At 43.7% G+C, this 18,930-nt stretch overlaps 1 protein-coding gene, 1 non-coding gene and 1 pseudogene across 5 annotated transcripts in view; all 3 read right to left on the bottom strand.

The window, feature by feature from the left end:
- The window catches only part of DDR2 (discoidin domain receptor tyrosine kinase 2), a 152,791-nt gene that overhangs the window by 82,686 nt on the left and 51,175 nt on the right, over positions 1-18,930 (bottom strand). The gene's annotated exons all lie outside the window — the stretch shown is intronic.
- On the bottom strand, positions 10,351-11,302 carry LOC138924049 (speedy protein C-like; annotated as a pseudogene).
- LOC111773671 (U6 spliceosomal RNA) lies at positions 11,331-11,437 on the bottom strand. The gene has a single exon (XR_002808367.1). It is a non-coding gene; the product is annotated as a U6 spliceosomal RNA (small nuclear RNA).

The raw sequence follows: 18,930 nt of genomic DNA on the forward strand, positions 1-18,930 counted from the left end.
CAGGGCAAGGAGGAAAGCATCATCAGAGTCTGCACACGACCCTCCCAATCCCTACCAGCTTTGCTCCTCCCCAAAGGTAACAAGTAAACTGACTTCTAACCCCATAAATAGTTTTCCCTGCTTTCGAACTTTACACAAATGGAATAATTCCATCTGTATTCTTTTGTGTCTGGCCCACCTCATTCAACACTAGATTTGTGAGATTCATCCATGTTGTTATATAGAGTAACACTTCATTCTTTTTCATAGCCGCATAGGATTCCGCTTTATGAGTGCTCCATAACTTATTTTCTACTATTGAGGAACGTCTGGATGTTTCCACTTTGGAGTCATTACTATTGATGCTGCTATGAACACTCCAGTACGTAACTTTAGGTGAGCATATGTATGTATTTTGGTGTGGGAAGGAGCTGTATATCTAAGACAATAATTGCTGAGACATTGAGTATGTATGTGTCCAATTTTACCAAATACTTCTGAAATGATTGCATCCATTTCCACTCTCAACAGCAATGTATGCTATTTTCCATTGCTCCAAATCCTTGACAAACTTGGTAGTGCAAGTCTATTTAATTTTAGCCATTTTGGTGAGTGAATAGTAGTATCTAATTTTCATTTCCCCAATGACTAGTGAAGATAAGCATTTTTTCATATGTACCACTTGGATATCCACTCTTGTGATGTTCTTGTTCAAGCCTCTTTCCCCCTTTTGTCTTTTTCTTAGTGATTTGCGAGGGTTCTTTATATGTTCTGAATGCAAGCCCTTTGTTGGTTATAAGTGCTGCAAATATTTTTTTCTGACTCTGCTGTTTGCCTTTCACTTTCTTAACAATGACTTTTGATGAACACAAATTCTTAACTTTGATGTAATCCACTTTATCAGTGTTCGTGCTTTCTGTGACTTGGAAGAGTTCCTGAAGGGGATGAGGAAAGCAGAGAAATGGAGATGAGCGGAAAGTGCTTTCCAAATGGGGAGAGTGGTGTGAGCCAAGGCAAGAATATGTTCCCAAGACTGGGCTGGACTGGCCAGAGTGGAGAGTTGGTGTCGGTTAGTGTGGGAGAAAAGGTTAGCCAGGTAAGGTGAGGCTAGACTGCAAGGGACCTTAAAGTCAGGCCAAGGTGTCTCTCCTCGAGCTTAAGACAATGGGGATGCTCTGAAAGTCCCTGTCTCCACCTACCTACAGGCTTTCCTTACACATCTTTACTCTCCCTGCAGCTCCCCATGTGGATGTGCCCACCATGGAACTGAATCACTGTCCTCCATGACACCTTGCCCCCTTGTACATCCTTCTATCTCTGCCCTTATCATACTGCATTGCAATTTATCTATGTCCTAGTTTAAACTGACAACTTTTTGAAAGCAGACATTGGCAGTAGAGTACAGGACCAGCTTGCATAGGCTATGAGAGCTGACTAGAAAATTTTCAAGACTTCTGCAAGCAGGTTGACACCATGTTGGTAGCTTGAAATCAACCACGGTAAGAGTATTCTTACACTATGGAAATCAGCAAATGCCACAAATCAGGGTTCCCCCTGCCCCCACAGAGCCCATTGTTAAACATTTGCAAGGATGTCGCTAGACACTGGTCTTATTCATCTCTATACACCTGCCACTAAGCATAGCGCCTGCACCAACATTTGTTGAATTAAATTACATTTTTTCACAACACCTATCACTCCTTTAAAAACCCAAGCAAATAAATTCTTCCAATAATAATTAGACATTATCCTAAGTGAAATAAACCAGACACAGAAAGATAAGTACCGCAGGATTCCACTTATATGAGGTATTTAAAATAGTCAGATTCATAAAATCAAAGACTGGGATGGTGGTTACCAGGGGCTGGGAGAAAAGGGAAGTGGGGAGCTATTAATCAACAGGCAAAAAGTTGCAGTTAGGGAAGATGATTATGCTCTAGAGATCTGCCGTCCGACACTGCGCCTACAGTCAACAATAACGCATTGTGCATTCAAATCTGTTAAAAAGATAGATCTCATGTTAAGTGTTCTTGTCAAAATAAAAAAAATTTAGAGAATCCTGCTCTCTACTCCTTCAGCACAACCAGCAGGTACGTCGTGCTCATTTACTCTGCACGGTGACACCATCGCTGAGAGTTTCTAAATGAGTCCCTGAAGCATTTAGAGGACATGAAGGTAACGCATAACCAAGTGCAAGGCACTGTGTTGGAGAAGCCAGTCCTTCCAGAGCCCCGTCTTCAGGGAGCACTTATAAGCCAGTTGGTGTTCCTAAGAGGTCTGTGAAGCATCATTCCCCATGCAAATCTCAAAGTAAAAACAGCCCAGACCTTTCCTAGAGCCAAAAGCTCAGGTAACTCATAAAGCCACCAAATGAGGAGGAGCCCGTGGGCCTGCTGTGCCAGACACACGGACAAGTCCCTCGGCGTTCCTCCATAAACAGGACGCGAAAATGTCAGAGGATGAGAGAGCTCGTGACTCACAACAATGCCCTGGTGGGGGAAAGAGGTTTTCAGTAAAAGGAATGAGTAAAGTTTTGTTTGCCATACAAACCCAAGAGCTAAAACCTGGTGAAAGAATGAACACAAATTAAATAGACGCAACCCCAGTGTTTTAAAGCAATTAAAATTTAACTGTAGATCCCTTTGTTGTTAGAGTGAGAATACCATCCCAATGATTCTTAACCGAAAGAATACCCGGTCTTATGGGGGCAGTGTATCGGAATCCCCCTAGGGGTAGGAACGAGGGCCTGTGTGATTTAAACAAAAATTACTCACTAGTATAATTGCTTTAATTTATTTTTAGTCATGGCATTTCACTCACTTAAAAATTTCAAAGAACATTAGGGAAGGCGTAATGTTTTGTGTTTATAAAAAGAGACATGGGCTTTCAAAAGGATGAGAAATTTGTTTTTTGTTTTGTTTTTCGGTGAGGAAGATTGGCCCTGAGCTAACATCTGTTGCCAATCTTCATCTTTTTGCTTGAGGAAGATTGTCCCTGACGTAGCATTTGTGCCAGTCTTCCTCTGTTTTGTATGTGAGATGCCGCCACAGCACAGCCTGATGAGCAGTGGTGTGTATGTCTAAATTTGGGATCCAAACCCTCAAACCCGGGCCACCAAAGCAGAGCACATGAACTTAACTACTACACCACTGGGCCGAGCCAAAGAAATGTTTTTAATATATTTTAGTTCTCCTCTTTTATAGATGACGAAACTGACAATTCCACTGTAAACTATACGAGCACGACCAAGTCTGTCTTATCAACCAGTATGTGCCCAGAGCTAACAATGCCTGGCTCATGGTAGGTATGCTATAAATAGTTGTTGAATGAATGAATGAGAAGCAGAGAAATGGTGAGACTTGGCCAGCATTACTCATGTTGACATTCTGGCAGAGCCGGCATGAGTGTCCTAACCCCAAGTCCAACTGTCTTTCGACGCTGGAGTGGTGGTTAATTAAGAACATGAACTCTGGAGCCAGACTGCCTCGGTTCCTATGCCAGCCCCACCACTTACTAGCAGTGTGACTGCGAGCTCGTTATATAACAGCCCCGAACCTCAACTTCCTCTTCTATAAAATGGGGTTAATTATAGTCCACACCCAGAGAGGAGTTATGAGCATAAAGTGAAGAAACACATGGAAGGTGTTTAGAAAATGCCCGGGGGCCGGCCCCGTGGCCGAGTGGTTAAGTTCGCGTGCTCCGCTGCTGTGGCCCAGGGTTTCACTGGTTCAGATTCTGGGCGCAGACATGGCACCGCTCATCAGGCCACAGTGAGGTGGCATCCCACATGGCACAACTAGAGGGACCCACAACTAATATATGCAACTATGTACTGGGGGACTTTGGGGAGAAGAAGGAAAAATTTTTTAAAAAATAAAATCTTTAAAAAAAAGAAAGTGCCCAGCTCACAGGATGTGCTCAATATACAATGGCCATTTTGATACCACAAATGATCACATGGGACTAAATGATTTTAGTCCCTAATGGCTCAGCGTTGTCTTCTGTGTTCTTGAAAAGCTCTTTGAAAAATGAACTTGAGACAAAACATTGAAGCATTACTTATAAACGACACTTTACATTTTCCAGAAGACCATCAACTTCAAGTAAACCCAAAGACTACCAAAAACCTAAATAATTGACACCAATGAGACAGTCTTTGAGGGAAGTCCCATGTTTATCCCCTATAAATTCTAGCAGAGGAGAGGAGGCACGGGTGGCCAAGAGCACGGATGCTGGGCCTTAACTGTCTAGGTTCAAATCCTAATTCCTCCGTTTGTTTACTGAATGACCTGGAGCAAATTATTTGCCCTCTCTGTGCCTATGCTTCTTCAATTGTAAAATGGGTTCAATAACTGCACCCATCAATTTGGTCACGGTGAGGGCTAAACAGTGACAGGCACTTTGAAAGCGCTACAAGTATTAGCTGTCACCACACACAATAGACACCCACATGAATTCATATCAGTCACTATGATTTCGGCTACACAGCAGAGTGTGTTGCTGTCCTGCCATTGGCTATCCTTGCAGCAGTTGGTCACATTGCAACTGGCACCTGAGCCCTGGTCCCAACCCATAGCGCAGCCCTGACACCAGCTGGAAGAGATGCACAGAACAATACACAAAGCCAACACTGGTTACTGGAACAAAGTCCAGCCAACCAGACTGAATTAAGCAACTCGGGTCACACAACAAAAGTGTGGGCAATTTCCTGGCAGAATATTGGGACAGGATCACATGGGCCTGGGACTTCATCATCAGTGGAGACAAAGCCACGAGATACTCACTCATTGACAAGAGTCTGACAGGACATGGTAGTTAAGTTTGCGTGCTCGGCTTCAGTGGCCCAGGGTTCACAGGTTCAGATTTCGGGCACAGACATACACACCACTCATCAAGCCAGGCTGTGGCAGCGTCTCACATACAAAGTGGAAGAAGACTGGCACAGATGTTAACCCAGGGACAATCTTCCTCGAGCAAAAAAGAGGAGGATTGACAACAGATGTTAGCTCAGGGCCAATCTTCCTCACCAAAAAAAAAAAAAAAAAAAAAGAGCCAGAGCTAGCGTCACAGCCAGAACCAGCCAAGCTACACTCATCAGGTTCTGAGGGACACACTGGGAGCTAAGCACTCTCAGGTTACCTTCCCACCGCTCTGTACTTTCCTGAACCTTCTCCAGCCAGTGTTCTGGCCACCACTGTAACAACTCAGTTCAACCCAGGACAGCTTTGGGATTATCATGTCTAGTGACGCACCCTGGACACCCCTCCTCCGTGAGTCACAGCAGAGTCTTTCTTACAGACAGATTCATAACCCACACACAGCTCAGATTTTTAATAGAGAGAGTGTATAAATGCTTTTCAACTAACAGAGCTTAAAATCAATACCCTTGTAGATTTTATAGAGCCAGTGGGGTGTTGTGGTTAAAAGCTTAGGCTCTAAAACCAGGCACTGCCTCAGTTCAAATCTTGGGCAAACTACTTATTTGTCTCGGGTGAGATACTTCACCTCTTTGTCCCTCAGTTGCCTTATCGATAAAGTATAACAATTATGTCTACCTCACATGGCTTCCGTGAGGCTAAATGAGGTGACGTGTAAAATACTCAGAAGTATCTGACAAATGGTAAGCACTATACACATGCCAGCTTTGATTAGCATACTCCTGGCGCTGAGTGGTACAGGTATCTGTGCAAACGAAGGGAAAGGAGACACGAAGAAGAAGTCACACGCTGAACAGAACAAAAGATGGTGCCCATTTGTGTGTGCCGGCACTTGCCTGGAGAAATACGTGTCTCACTTGTTTCACTCTGAACCCTTGCTCAACTATTCCTATTGGTCAAAGTCACTTAGAACCTATCCAATGCAAAGGTTCTTTCAACTGCCTCCATCCTTCGCTTGCATAACACTAGAGTCGCGAATCAATCTCATTCAAACTTTCCAAAACAATCACCTTTGTAGTGAGTCAGCCTGGAAACTTTCAGAAGATTGGGTTGCAGTTTCAAAAAGCTGTGAGTGAAAACACCAGATGCTCACCTACATCATGTCTCACTTCTCTGATTGCACCGACAGATGAAAGGGCACCCACAAAACGATCTCCCCATTAGCCCATTAATGCTTAGTGTGTGTACCCTAAATACTCATTATTAATTGCCGGATTGGGTACGTAACTGCATTAGGGCCAGAATTGATGAGGTGGAGGTCTTAGAATTCAACGTCTCTCCTGTCCCCAGTCTGACCCAAGCAATATGACCTGTGCATCAGGCGTTTCCTCCATCCCCTCCAGAAACCTGGGTCATAAGACAGCACAGGTCAGAGTGTCATTAACAGTATCATGGTCAGTTAAAAGCAAAACTAAGACTAGAACATCCAGGGCTACTGGCTGCAAGATCAGAGCTCTTTTCCTAGGACAGCTGGGAAAACCTCTAAAGATTATAATATATAGAACTGAAAATAAATATTAAATTAAAATTAAATATTAATTAAATATTAAAACTAAATATTAAAATTAAATAAAACAAAATTTTTTAAAACCTCAAAACAAAGCAATATTGCTAATCTACCACGGTCATTTCTGGAAATAAGGCGTGAGCTCTCAACATCGCTAGGGAGAGTCTGATAATTGGCACCGAACTTACAGAGGCTGGCAAAGCAAGCTGACCAGTGGTGCCATTTTGTGGTCATCGTGGCCACACTTGTTCGTAAGCTTACAAAGAGGCTACTGGGCACACAGGAAAGAGCAAGCCTTTGTCAGTATTCCTGGTCCAGGCAGTGACTTGCCTCCTTTTCCTTCCACCCTTTCTAGGGTACCTTTGAGGGACATCAGAGAGTGCAACTCGCCTCATAGGAACATAGTAAGACCACTTTACCAGACGTGAAATGAACACAGCGGCAGGAGGAGAAGAGACGAGAACAGCCCGAAGACTGGCAGCTTCATTGTCTTCTCCTTGCTGTATATCTTCCCACTTTCTACCCTGTCAGGAGGCCTCCTGTGCCCCCAACCGGAACTTTCACCTTATGTGGATAACATTAACAACAGAAAATGAGCTTAATGTGGTCAGCTTCCGAAATATGGCCAGGAGGCTGAAATCAACTTAATTCAACAAATTTGTGTCATCATCACCAACAACAAGAATGATAAATGTTTATTGAGGACCTATAGGAAGCTCCAGGTACTCTTACTGGTCTGTCGGGGAAACAAGATGAATAGAACACAGTCCCTCTTTAGTTACTATTTGCCTACACCATCTGGTGCTGAACAGAATGCCTGGTGTGTGTACTCTACATCATCTGGGTACAAATCCTAGCTCTGCCATTTAATAGCCACGTGACCTTCAGCAAATCACTAAGCCTCTCTCTGCTTCAGTTTCTAGCTCTATAAAATGGGGATAATGATAAAGCCTTCTTCATAGGATGGCTGCAAGGGTTGACTAGATCAAAGTGCTTAGAAAAGTGGCTGCTACAGAAAAAGTGTTCAATAAATACTATTATTAAGCTTCCATAGTATTTACGTCAATAAAAGCAGTCTCTTCATTTATGCAGCATCCTGTCTCTTCAGATATTAGAGCTGGAAGGACACCAGCCACCATACAGTTCAGCCTCCTCTGTGCACAGATAAGAATGAGGTTCAGGGACACCAGTTGACCTGTCCACAATTATATACCTTGTCAACAGGGGCCCTGGGATTAGACCCAGGCCCCTCACCCAGGTCTTCAAACTGCCTCTCAGTCTAATAAACTACTTTATAAATCACTCTGCTGACTCTCCTCGAAACATATTTGTATTTTAGTGCCTCAAATAAAGAAATGAATAATGGTAAGAGTATTGTGGCAACAGCACCATGACCGATATATGGAGAAATTACTTTAAGGCAGAGGGCCCCTGAGTGTCTCAGTCCATTGGTACATTAGACGAAAGAACACAATTATTTCTGATTTGCTCTGTTCTAAATGTATTTCATGCATAAAAGTTCAGCATAAATTATTTCTTCAAATCTTCACAGCAGTCCTATGAGATAGGTATTCCTCTAATTATCCTGAAGAGAAAACCAAGGCACGAAGCAGTTAAACAATATGTCCACCATCACATTTAATAAATGGTGAGGTTGTGATTTCAATCCAGGCAATCTGCCTTTAGAATTTGTACTTCTAACCACTAGCTGAACTGCCTCACTAGCTTGAGAGGGAAAAGTTCTTGTGGCCCAGTTCAAGTCTGGGTGTTATTGACATCTATATATTTTAAATTTTCTTGCTTGCTTTTAACCATGAGAAGTTATGGTAGTAATCAAATAAGGTGGCATTGGTGCTAAGAGTGCTGTTAGTCTGTATGTGTGTGAGTGTGTGTGTGTGTGAGTGAGTGTGTGCACACATGTGTATCTGTGCATCTGTGTTCCACGTATATGGCTTTCAAAGCTCCCAGTATCCACACAACATGAATTTACGTATAATCCTCTTCGGGTGGTTGGTTGTTGGTTGGTTGGTTGAATCATTTCAAGATCTTTCTGCCCACACAAGCAGAAGTGTTCTATTGGGAAACAAAGCATCTATCTTTGAACATTTCTTAAATTACTATAAAATCTCTTATTCAGAGACATTCTCAGAAGATCAAATAGCCAGAACTTTGGGCCTTAGAGAACTCTAAAAACAGCTCCCCAAAAATGAGTCCCACTCCTCATGCCCCTTAAGGAGTCCAAATGAAGAACTGACGGTGTTAGTCAGGAAGAAAGAAACCAAATTACAAACAAATAAATTATACTAAAGCTCTTGAAATTTGACTTTGAGTGCACACAGTTGAGTTCTCATGATGTTGAGGTCTATTATTAACATCAATCAATGTAGTCACTCTTTTAGCTTGTAGAATTCTTCATGCAAAAGAAAAGAAAGGCATTTTGTCATCCCTTGTCAAACAGAGAGTTGCAAGGAAGAGAGGCCAGGGTTTCCCCATTAAATAGAAGTGGAAACTGAGATGGGAAAAGGTAAGTGATTTAGACCCAGAGAATCAAAGACTTTTAGAATGGAATAAGTCACTTGTCCACGGCCACATAGCAAGTGAATAGTAGTCTTGGGACCTAAACTTGGGCCTCCTGACTCTGAGTCTAGAGCTGTTTTGCAGAATAAAGCCACACAGAGGCATAATTATGTAGGTCTATTTCTGGATTCTCCATTGTCTTCCTTTGATCTATGTGTCTATTCTTTTTATCTAAAGAACCACACAGTCTTGATTACTGTAGCAATACAAGTCTTCAAATAGGGTAGACTGATTCCTCACTCTTTATTGTTCCTTTTCAAAATTGTTCTAGTTATTATAGTTCCTTGACCTGTCCAACTAAATTTTAAAATAATTTGGCCTATTTTCACAAAAAGAATTTTTTGCTAAGATTTCAATAGGAATTGTGTTAAACCTGTGTATTAATTTGGGGAGAATTGGCATCTTTGCTATATTGAACCTTCCAATCCACGAACATAATATGTCTCTCCATTTATTTAGCTCTTCTTTTGATTTCTTTCCTCAGGTTTTAAAATTTTCAGCATACAAGTTCTGTGCATGTTTTACTAAATTTACACAAATATTTTTGAGTGATAAATGGCATTGTGTTTTTAATTTTGGTGTCTGCATGTTCATTGCTAGTATACAAAACTACAACTGATTTTTGTACCCTATGAGCTTGTTGAGCTTGTATCCTGTGACTTTGCTGAACCCACTTATTGGTTCTAGGAGGGGTTCTTGTGTAGATTTTTGAGATTGTGTATGTAGGCAATCATGTCAACTTCAAATTTAGTTTTACTTCTTCCTTTCCAATCTGTATACCTTTATTTCTTTTTTTGCAATGGCTAGACTTCCAGTACTATGTTGAATAAGAGTGTCACAAGCAGACATCCTTGCCTTGATCCCAGTCTTAAGGAGAAAGTCTTCAGTATTTCATCATTAAGTATGCTGTTAGCTGTAAATTTTTTTAGATGCTCTTACAGAGTTCAGGTAATTCCCCTCTATTCCTACCTCCTGAGAGTTTTTATCATGAGTGGGTGTTGGATTTTGTGAAATTCTTTTTCTGCATCAATTAATATGATCATATGATTTTTCATATTGAACTGCCCTTGCATACCTGAAATAAATCCTACTTAGCTGTAGTGTACAATTTTTATTGTTATAGCCTATTTGCTAATATTTTGTTGAGAATTTTCACATCTATTATTATAGCCACTCTTGCTCTCTATCGGTTAATATTTGCATAATATACCTTTCTTCATCCTTTTTCTTTCAACATGTCTGTATCATTATATTTGAAGTGACTTTCTTTTTTTTTTTCACAGCTGGTGTCCTGTGGACACAAGTTCATTAGAGGGAGCCCTGGTCTGAGTGGGGACAACTTGTAGGTTGGGAGAAGGGGGAGGAGGCATGGGCAGCACTGCCAGCCTGAGGCCTGTATGACAGGAGGCCAGGGGGGCCACAGCCAGTAGAGCATTGGGTCAGTGGGCAAGCCAGCAGGCTGCCCTTCAGCCTGCAAGCGAGTGTCAGTGCCCAGAGCACTGTGAAGGCTTTGGGAAAATGTGGAGGGTGTAGGTGCCTGGCTCCAGTTGCAGCTGCAGGGGCAGGATGATGAGGAAGCCCCTACTCCAGGGGTCTTCAGGCACTGAGAGACAGGCTTAGGAGGGAGAGTAATGCCACTCAGGGTCTGGGGAAGGGCAAGGGGTGGGGGTGGTGGCAGCAGCGGCTGCGGTGAGGGAGCAAGGCAGAGAGGGAACAGTGGGGTGGTGAGAGGCCAAGGCCTTGGGGGAGGAGAACCTGGGCCTTTGGACTGCTCCTCTGAGCTCTGCCATGGTGGGGGCACTGCTCCCAAGTCCAGGCTCAGTGGGACGGCTCCTTGGCCATGACCTCCTCCCAGCACTGGCGGTTCACAACAGCCTGGAAGCCCATCCACGCCCACAGCTTGACCCTCTGGTGCAGGAAGTCTGACATGCAATGACACCAATCTTTGCCCAGGGACCACGGGAAAATCACACATTTGGAGTCCTCCAGGCCCTCCTCCATGTCATTTGCAAGGTACAGTACCAAGAACAGGTTGCTGTGGATATAGTTACTGAGCTTCAGGTTGGCACGCTGGAAGTAGACCAGCACCACGGCAGGAGATACCTATGCAAAATCTGGAAACAGGGAGCTTTGGAGAGGAATTCCTGGAGGAAACTGTGCTCCAGAAGGCTGAGGGAGGCCTGGAGCTCCTGGTGCTGGCGGGAACGGAGAGACCCCCTGCCCATGCCTTGACAGCTCCAGCCCCCATCTTCACCTGGGTGGCAACCACAGGGACACTGGCAGGGTCTTGGGTGTCACTCATCTCATAGGGGGTGGGGGCAGGAGGCGTGAAAACTATGGAGCACTTCACTAATTTGTGTGTCGTCCTTGCTCAAGGGCCATGCTAATCTTCTCTGTATTGTTCCAATTTTAGTATACGTGCTGCCCAAGCGAGCACTGAAGCGAGTTTCTTATAGATAGCATATTAGACAGTTGGGTCGTGTTTTTAAAGCACTCTGCTAATCTTTGTTATGTTTATAGGTTCAAAATAGTTAAAATATCAGCAATTACGTGTCTTTCAATCTAATGTGTTAGCTCTTTGAATCTTCAATACAATATCGTCAAAACCCCCCAAATATACCCATTTTACAGATTAGGAAACCAAAACACATTTGCCTAAGTTAACACATCCAGATGTTAGTGGAGTCGGAATTTGAACCCAGTCTGACTCCCACATGCCTGCTTGCACCCGCTATGCTTCACCAGCCTGAGCTAGGCAGCAAGCAGGTTGCCTAGTTCCTACGCCTGGTGTTGTTTGGCACACACTGTACAAATTCTAACAGGTCCACCTGCTCAGGGAGCTTCAGTCCCACTAGGGAGAGAAGTGAACCTCCAGTTCACCAGCTAGTCCTTTGGCGTGATACCATGCGCAGCCATGAATGCCAGTTCGTAACTGGCTGCTGCTGGTTTGGGCAGGCAGGGGGAAATAGTGCTCTCCTTATGATCCCAGAGGGCCTGAGCAAAAGAGGCCAAAATCATTGGTAGGCCAAGTGCCCCAGGGAGAGTCTCCGGCCAATTAAAAAAGAAGAGGCATACTTCAGCCTGAGCCAACAAAGCAGCAGTGTCCAGCTCCAGTGAGGCCCACCAAGATAAACACTGACCCCCACCCTCACCCTCACCGTGAATAGGGCACAGGGCAGCGCCTTGGGTCTGGTCCAAAGCAGACACACAGACACATCCAGGAGCCTCATGGGGTTATAGCTCAAGGCTATCCTGGATTTGGCAAGAGTCCCCTGAATGTTCCAAGGGGGACCCAAAATTAACCTTCCTTCCTTGAAACGAAGCAGCTAATAAGATGACTCAGGGCAGAAGAGTGGAGTTTCACACTCTTGGCTCTCTTCAGCTGTGAACACCCCTATGCTGGGACCATTCACTCTCCTACCACCCCCCTCATCTATGCAGGGTCTCCTGGGATCTAGGTGGGCTTGAGTGACTTAGTTAATGAAAATAGGAGGACAAAATGATCTGGTAAATGACCCCTGTCACCACAGAGAGGACAGGACCTGGGGAACCAGCATAAAGAAAAATAGTTAGCAAAGAGTCTCAATCAATCCACGATTGTAAATTGTATAAATCAGTCAACCAAATTCCAATCAAAGACCCCATAGAGGAGATTTCACCCTGAGTCCCTGGAAAGCTTTTGCCCGTGTCAAGGCTGAGCACAGTACATGTTAAACAAGCTGATGCTGTCATTGTGTGACGGTAATCTCTCTTACAAAAGCTAGAAAACAAAGCCGGAAAGGTTAAGACACTTTCTCAAGGTCATCCAGCAAACAGGGAAGCAGGATTCAGGCTTAAAGTCTGGTTTCTACCACTCTCCATAACAGAAACAGACTCCAGTGATCACATTCGTAGGATGCAACACTCTCCTCCCAAAAACGAAGCCAGACTGACTTCCCTGAGGATAGTCAGCAAGTCTTTGACTGAACCAAGAGCAGCACTTGAGTTTTCTTAAAAATGTCTAGCTCTGTAATTTTTATTTTATAAAATTTTGTCTTTATAGAAAAAGACTGGAATATGTTCATCTGACAGGATTATGAGTAAAGTCCTCTTCCCCAAAAAAGAAACCTTCTCCAAGATTGGGTTGTACTATTTTTACACTTTTTTTTTTTTTTTGCTGAGGAAGATTCACCCTGAGCTAACATCTGTGTCAATTGTCCTCTATTTTGTATGTGGGTCACCACCACAGCATGGCTGATGAGTAGTGTATGTCTGTGCCCGGGATCTGAACCCATGAACCCGGGCTGCCGAAGCAGAGTGTGCCAAACCCAACCACTAGGCCATGGGGCCGGCCCCTACACTTTTTTTAAAGGGAGTCTGTTTCCCCAGTGTTGTTCTAAATATGTCTGAGGCCTTCAACAAGGAAACACTAGCTGGGGAGCATCGCTCTTCTTAAGAACATGCCTCGGCAATGCAGGAACCATCACAACAAAAATTTACCCAAGTCCTTGACGTAAAAAATAAGACATTGATCTGCATCTTTAAGAATTTTCATGTTCCTCCTTCAATATCGAATTCCCTCAAGGCCTCCCCTTTCCTCCCAGGTCTCCAGGACTCTCAGACTCCGCTGAGCTCCCCTGACCGAGTCCAACCAGGAGATTAGTGGCTGGGGCAGTTTCTCCACCTCACTGGTCTTTGAACACAACCTGCTTTGTCACCTGAGGGACTCCTACAGAAACTGTGCCGCTGTTCAAGGGGACATGGCTTGACAGGGAGACATAAAGTCACGCCTGGATCCATCCATCCTCCGGGCCAATGATGAGCAGCTTTGTGAGAAGAAACGTGTTCTGGGCAACAGGCTGGACACTGTTTTCTGATGCCTCAGTGACTCTCTCTGTGACTTTGGACCTACCTTTCCTCATCCTCAAAAGAGGCGTTTTGTTTAGATCATCTCTAAGGTTCCTCCCAGCCCTAACTTTCTGAAAGCCGACATCTCTAACGCTAAATCCCAGAGGATTTACTTGAGAGAGTTTGATAAACCAGGTAGGACAGAACTTTAGAACCAAATATTAATAGTAGTTCATTTTAGTGAGTGCTTTACTTTGTGTCATGTACCATTCTTAGTTTTCTACATATATTGCTTCATTGAATCCTCACAGCAACCCTATAAGGTAGGAATTATTACCATCACTAATTTACACAGGAGTAAACTAAGGCTCAGAGAAGTTAGCTAACCTGCCCAAGGTCATACAGCCAGTAGGTAAGAGAGTCAACACTTGAATTCAGCCAGTTTGGCTTTAGGACCATGTTCTTAACTGCCGGTAGATGTTGAAGGATCTGTCTGCAGGACTCAGTGTCTCCCCAGTGAGTGACATTTAGTGACTTTAGATTTCACCAAATTCACTCTCTCCTTCCCCACAAGTTGCATAAACCCTGCAGTTTCCCTTCTATAAGTTTTTTTTGTTGTTAAAACTTGCCCAAGCCCCAACACATAGGTGTAAATAATATGAAATGGGAGAGGTGATGAAGAGTATATCTAAAGTAGAGATCTAAGCCTAAAGCTTAGGGAATGATGCTAAGATCCAGCAGACAGGGGCAGTGGTTTCGGAAGTAGGGTACCCTCCTGGAGCCCTGAAATCACTGACTTCCCCAAAATCCATAACCCCCCATCTTTATTTCTGCCTAATTTCCAGAGCTGAGGGCTGCCTGGGAGTTGCTGTTCAGTCCCAAAATGCTAAATAAAAAGACTGTGGATGAGTCCTCCAAATTAAAAAGCATAGAAAATCAGGCAGGAAGAAAACAAGCTCAAAGACCTCCCTTGGATACCCCAGTCGTCCATGTAGGAGAGGCTCCTCTGAGCTGCTTCTTTCTCCCTGGGTTACCCATGACAATGAGAAACCCAAGGGAAAAGAGCTGAGGAGCCTGGAAAGATCAGCCATGATTTATCTGTGAATGGAGCCCTGCAAAGAGTCAACAGCCAATTGGGGTGCATCAGCAAATAAAATATTAATAGAATACCAACCATGTGCAAGGCAATCTAGAGATAGAAATTCCTTGCCTCTTTGTTTAAACCTGCCATAGTAACTATCACAGAGTTGGAAATAGTTCAAACTCTCAATGAGTTTGAAGTTTTCAACCGAGTAACAGAGCAGAATTTGGAAGTGGCTCCCCCTGGGGTAGAAAGCATCCTGCCTGGATCCTTGGGGATGAAAAGAAGGCAGCAAACATTTGAGGAAAGGGAGAGCTCTATCGTCAATCTGCCATGAGCTTGAATCTCAACTGAACGATTATCGTTCCTCCTGTGCTCCTGGGAACCAGCTCACAGGATCCAGAGCTGGAGCGAACCCAAACTGGATGCATCTCTGGGATAATATTGTTTTTGGTTCCCTCCCTGTGATTGGCCAAATCCCCTTGAGCCCAGAGGAAACACTGTTTCCTTTTGACCAGATTAAACCCTTTTATTTCTCACAGGAAGGGCAGTGCCTTTTCCTGTAGTTCAGGAAAGAGAGAGCTGGGGATGGGGCGCGACAGGGAATGGCAAGCTGCAGAGGGCAGGAGTTCAGAGCACAGGCTTTGGTTCCGATTGTAGCTCTCTACTTTCCAGCTGTGTGACGTGGCAAGTTACTTGACCTTAGTGAGACCTCTGTCATCTGTAGAAGGCAGTTGATGATATTTACCTCCTAGGATTTTTGAAACTCTAGGGACTTTTAAAAACATTGCACATAATGTACCTGGAATGGTACCTAACACATAGTAGGTTCTTAATAAATGGTAACTGTTATTACCGTTGTTTCCAAGAGGTACAGGAAGCAAAAAGGAGACTTTGCTTTGGACACTTTATGTTTTGGTAAGCTACAAAATTGCTACTTTTCCTTTAGTTTATTCAACAAACATCAGCTGAGTGCCTACTGTGTGCCTGAATAAATTAGACTCTGGGGATAGAAAGATAAAGGATGCACTTTCTCATCCTTAAGGATTTCACAGCCTAGCAAAGGGAAAGTACTATATAGACTAAAGAGGACAGCGGTGTGACAAGTGTTAGAAAGGAAAGTGCTGTGTGAGCATAAGGAGGAGCAATTAATAAACTTGGCTGGAAATGGCCTAGTGTGAGTCAGGATGGAATTACCGGGCTGAGCTGTTCTGCCCATTTCTGCGTGTGACTTGGAGCATGTGATCAGGAGTGAGGCAGAAGGAGGACTTTACTAGCCTTTAGGCCAAATAGACAAGTATTAGTGGAAATCATTCATGACTGCTCACTTGCACCCAGTGTGCCCACACACACATAGCAATGCACTAATACTTATAACATTCCAATATGCACGTTCTCCAAATCACTTGCACACAGACACTCTCCAACTCATTCACAAAAACATACACATACACATCCCAGCTCAAGTGTACACACACACACTTTTACACTCACTTGCCTAAATACACACACATTTCAATTTGTACAGGTGGACACATACACACATTCCAACTCTTTCTCTCTCTCACACACAGATTCAACTGAACTGTGCTCTCACACTCCAGTCAGTCCCCAGATTGTGACATTCCACCTGCCTGTCTCTATCTCTCTATACTGCAAGGCCAGGCCCAGGACTTCTCCCCAGATTACATAACCATCTCTGAATGCGCTTCCTGTCTACACTTCCAGCTCCCACCAAATGCTCAGTTACCCTTCCTGTCTGTGCTTCTGACTTCAGTCTCATTCTGTCCAATCCATCCTCTGTTCTGCTGCCAAAGGAATTTTTCTAAAATTCAGACTGATCAGGTCTCTTCCCTGCTTAAAGAAAACTCCATTGGCAACTTCCCCACTCTCATCACTGATCCTAGCTTGACATACAAGGCCTTCTCTAATCTTGCCTTTCCCAATGTATCTATCCTCCCCTCTGCCGCTTTTATCTACTCGTTCACTTACTAAATATTAACTAAGTGCCTACTATGTGCAAGTCTTCAGGCCAGGCACACTCTCTTTGAAACATCTGCTTCAGCAGGCCAGACAAGTGTGGCTCCTTAAAAGCCCCAGGCTATCTCCAGCCTCTAGGCCTCTCTTATCTGTTCCTTTTGACTGGTAAACTCACCACCAACAATGATATGATCACCAGCCTTCCCTTTCTCACCATAATTCCCCCCACAGAACTGACCCCATGTCCTCTGTGGTCGCATCTACGCTGTGCAAATGCTATACCAGCACCAGCATCCCTTTCTTCCCCTCATTGTTTACACGCCTATCCCCTCACGAGCCTGTGATCTCCGTATGATTCACTTCCATTTCCCCAGCATCCAGAATAGTCCCTGGACCTCAGGAGACTCTTAGGAAGTGCTTGCTAAGTGGAGCAGTGTTTCTCCTCTTAGTTGTGCTCTATTTATTCCGCCCAGTTAAAGTGCTTCTAGAGAGGAAACTCTATATGGGATTTTCCAACCTCAATATTACCTTTATTAATAATAATTACATGTGATTAGCAAATGATAAATAAGTTTCTTAAAGCGCTCTGCACCAGTTGACCTTCGTACTGGTAAGAAACAGAAGTAGGGTTCAAACTCAGACTTCTGACTGAATCATGTGTCCAAAAGAACTGGTGAAAACAAAAGGGGGATCATAGAGACAGAAAGTAGAAAGATGGTGGGCAGGGGCCAGGGGAAGGGAGAATGGGGAGTTATTGTTTAAGGAGTATAAGAGTTTCAGTGTTACAAGAAGAAAAGAGTTATGGAGATGGACGGTGGTAATGGCTGCACATTATGAATATATTTAATGTCACTGAACTCTGTAAAATGGTTAAGATAGTATTTTTATGTTATGTGTATTTTAACACAGCAAAAAAATTGGGGGGGGAGGGAAGGGAGCTCTGTTGGTGAAATGATAAAGTAAAAGGGGCGGTCTGCTCAAGCTGAAAGATAAATGTAACACTTCATCCTGTTCATTGATTACCTATGAAAGTGGGTTAATCCTACTCTGAGTTATTAATTCCTGGGAGGCAGAGTCTCTGTTATTCATTCACTCATTCCTCAATATATATTATTGAGTATCAAATATGTTCCAGGTCCTATGTTAAATGCTGGATAACCTATCAGTGAATTAAGAACGCATAAATTGCTGTCCTAGTAGAATTTACAACATGTTGGGGGAAATAACTACAAGATATGCTGAGTCCTGTGAAAGAAACAACCAGCACACAATGATTGAGAATAACAACCTGCAGATAGGGGAGCCTTCCCTGAGATGGTGAAAGCTCAGATCTGAAGGATGAAATGGAGTCACCAGGAGAAAGGTAGGAGGAGGGGTGAAGTTGGTTGTTTCAGGCAACAGAATAGCTTGCATGAAGGTCCTGAAGCAGAAAAGAGTTTGGTCTGTTCAAGGAACCAAAAAGAGTCCAGAGTGGCTAGAGTGGAGATGAGCGGTGCAAGTGGTGGGGACCACACCACATAAAGCTTCATGGCCATGTGCTATGGACTGAATTGTGTCCCCCTCAAAGCCACATGTTGAATCTCTAATCCCTAATGTGACTGTATTTGAAGATAGGGAAGTAATTAAGGTTAAATGAGATCATAAGGGTTGGGGCCTGATCCAATAGGATTACTGTTCTTCTAAGAAGAGACACCAGAAGAGCTCACTTTCTCTCTTTCTCTGCCATGTGAGAAAACAGCAAGAAGGCAGCCGTCTGCAAACCAGGAGGGGAGCTCTCACCAGAAACTGAACCCTGCCAGATCTTGATCTTGGACTTTCCAGACTCTAGAACCATGAGGAAATAAATTTCAGTTGTTTAAGCCACACAGTCTGTGGCATTTTGTTATGGCACCCTGAGGTGACTAACACATCATGTAAGAGGTTTGAATTTATACAAAGGAAATCAATGAAAATTTTTAAGCAAGGGAGTGACATGAACTAATTAATCTTTTTAACAATTGCTCTTGCTGGCATTTGGAAGAAAGATGAGAATTACATGCACA

The sequence above is a fragment of the Equus caballus genome, chromosome 5, assembly GCF_041296265.1.
Source record: "Equus caballus isolate H_3958 breed thoroughbred chromosome 5, TB-T2T, whole genome shotgun sequence".
Classification (NCBI taxonomy): Eukaryota; Metazoa; Chordata; class Mammalia; order Perissodactyla; family Equidae; genus Equus; species Equus caballus.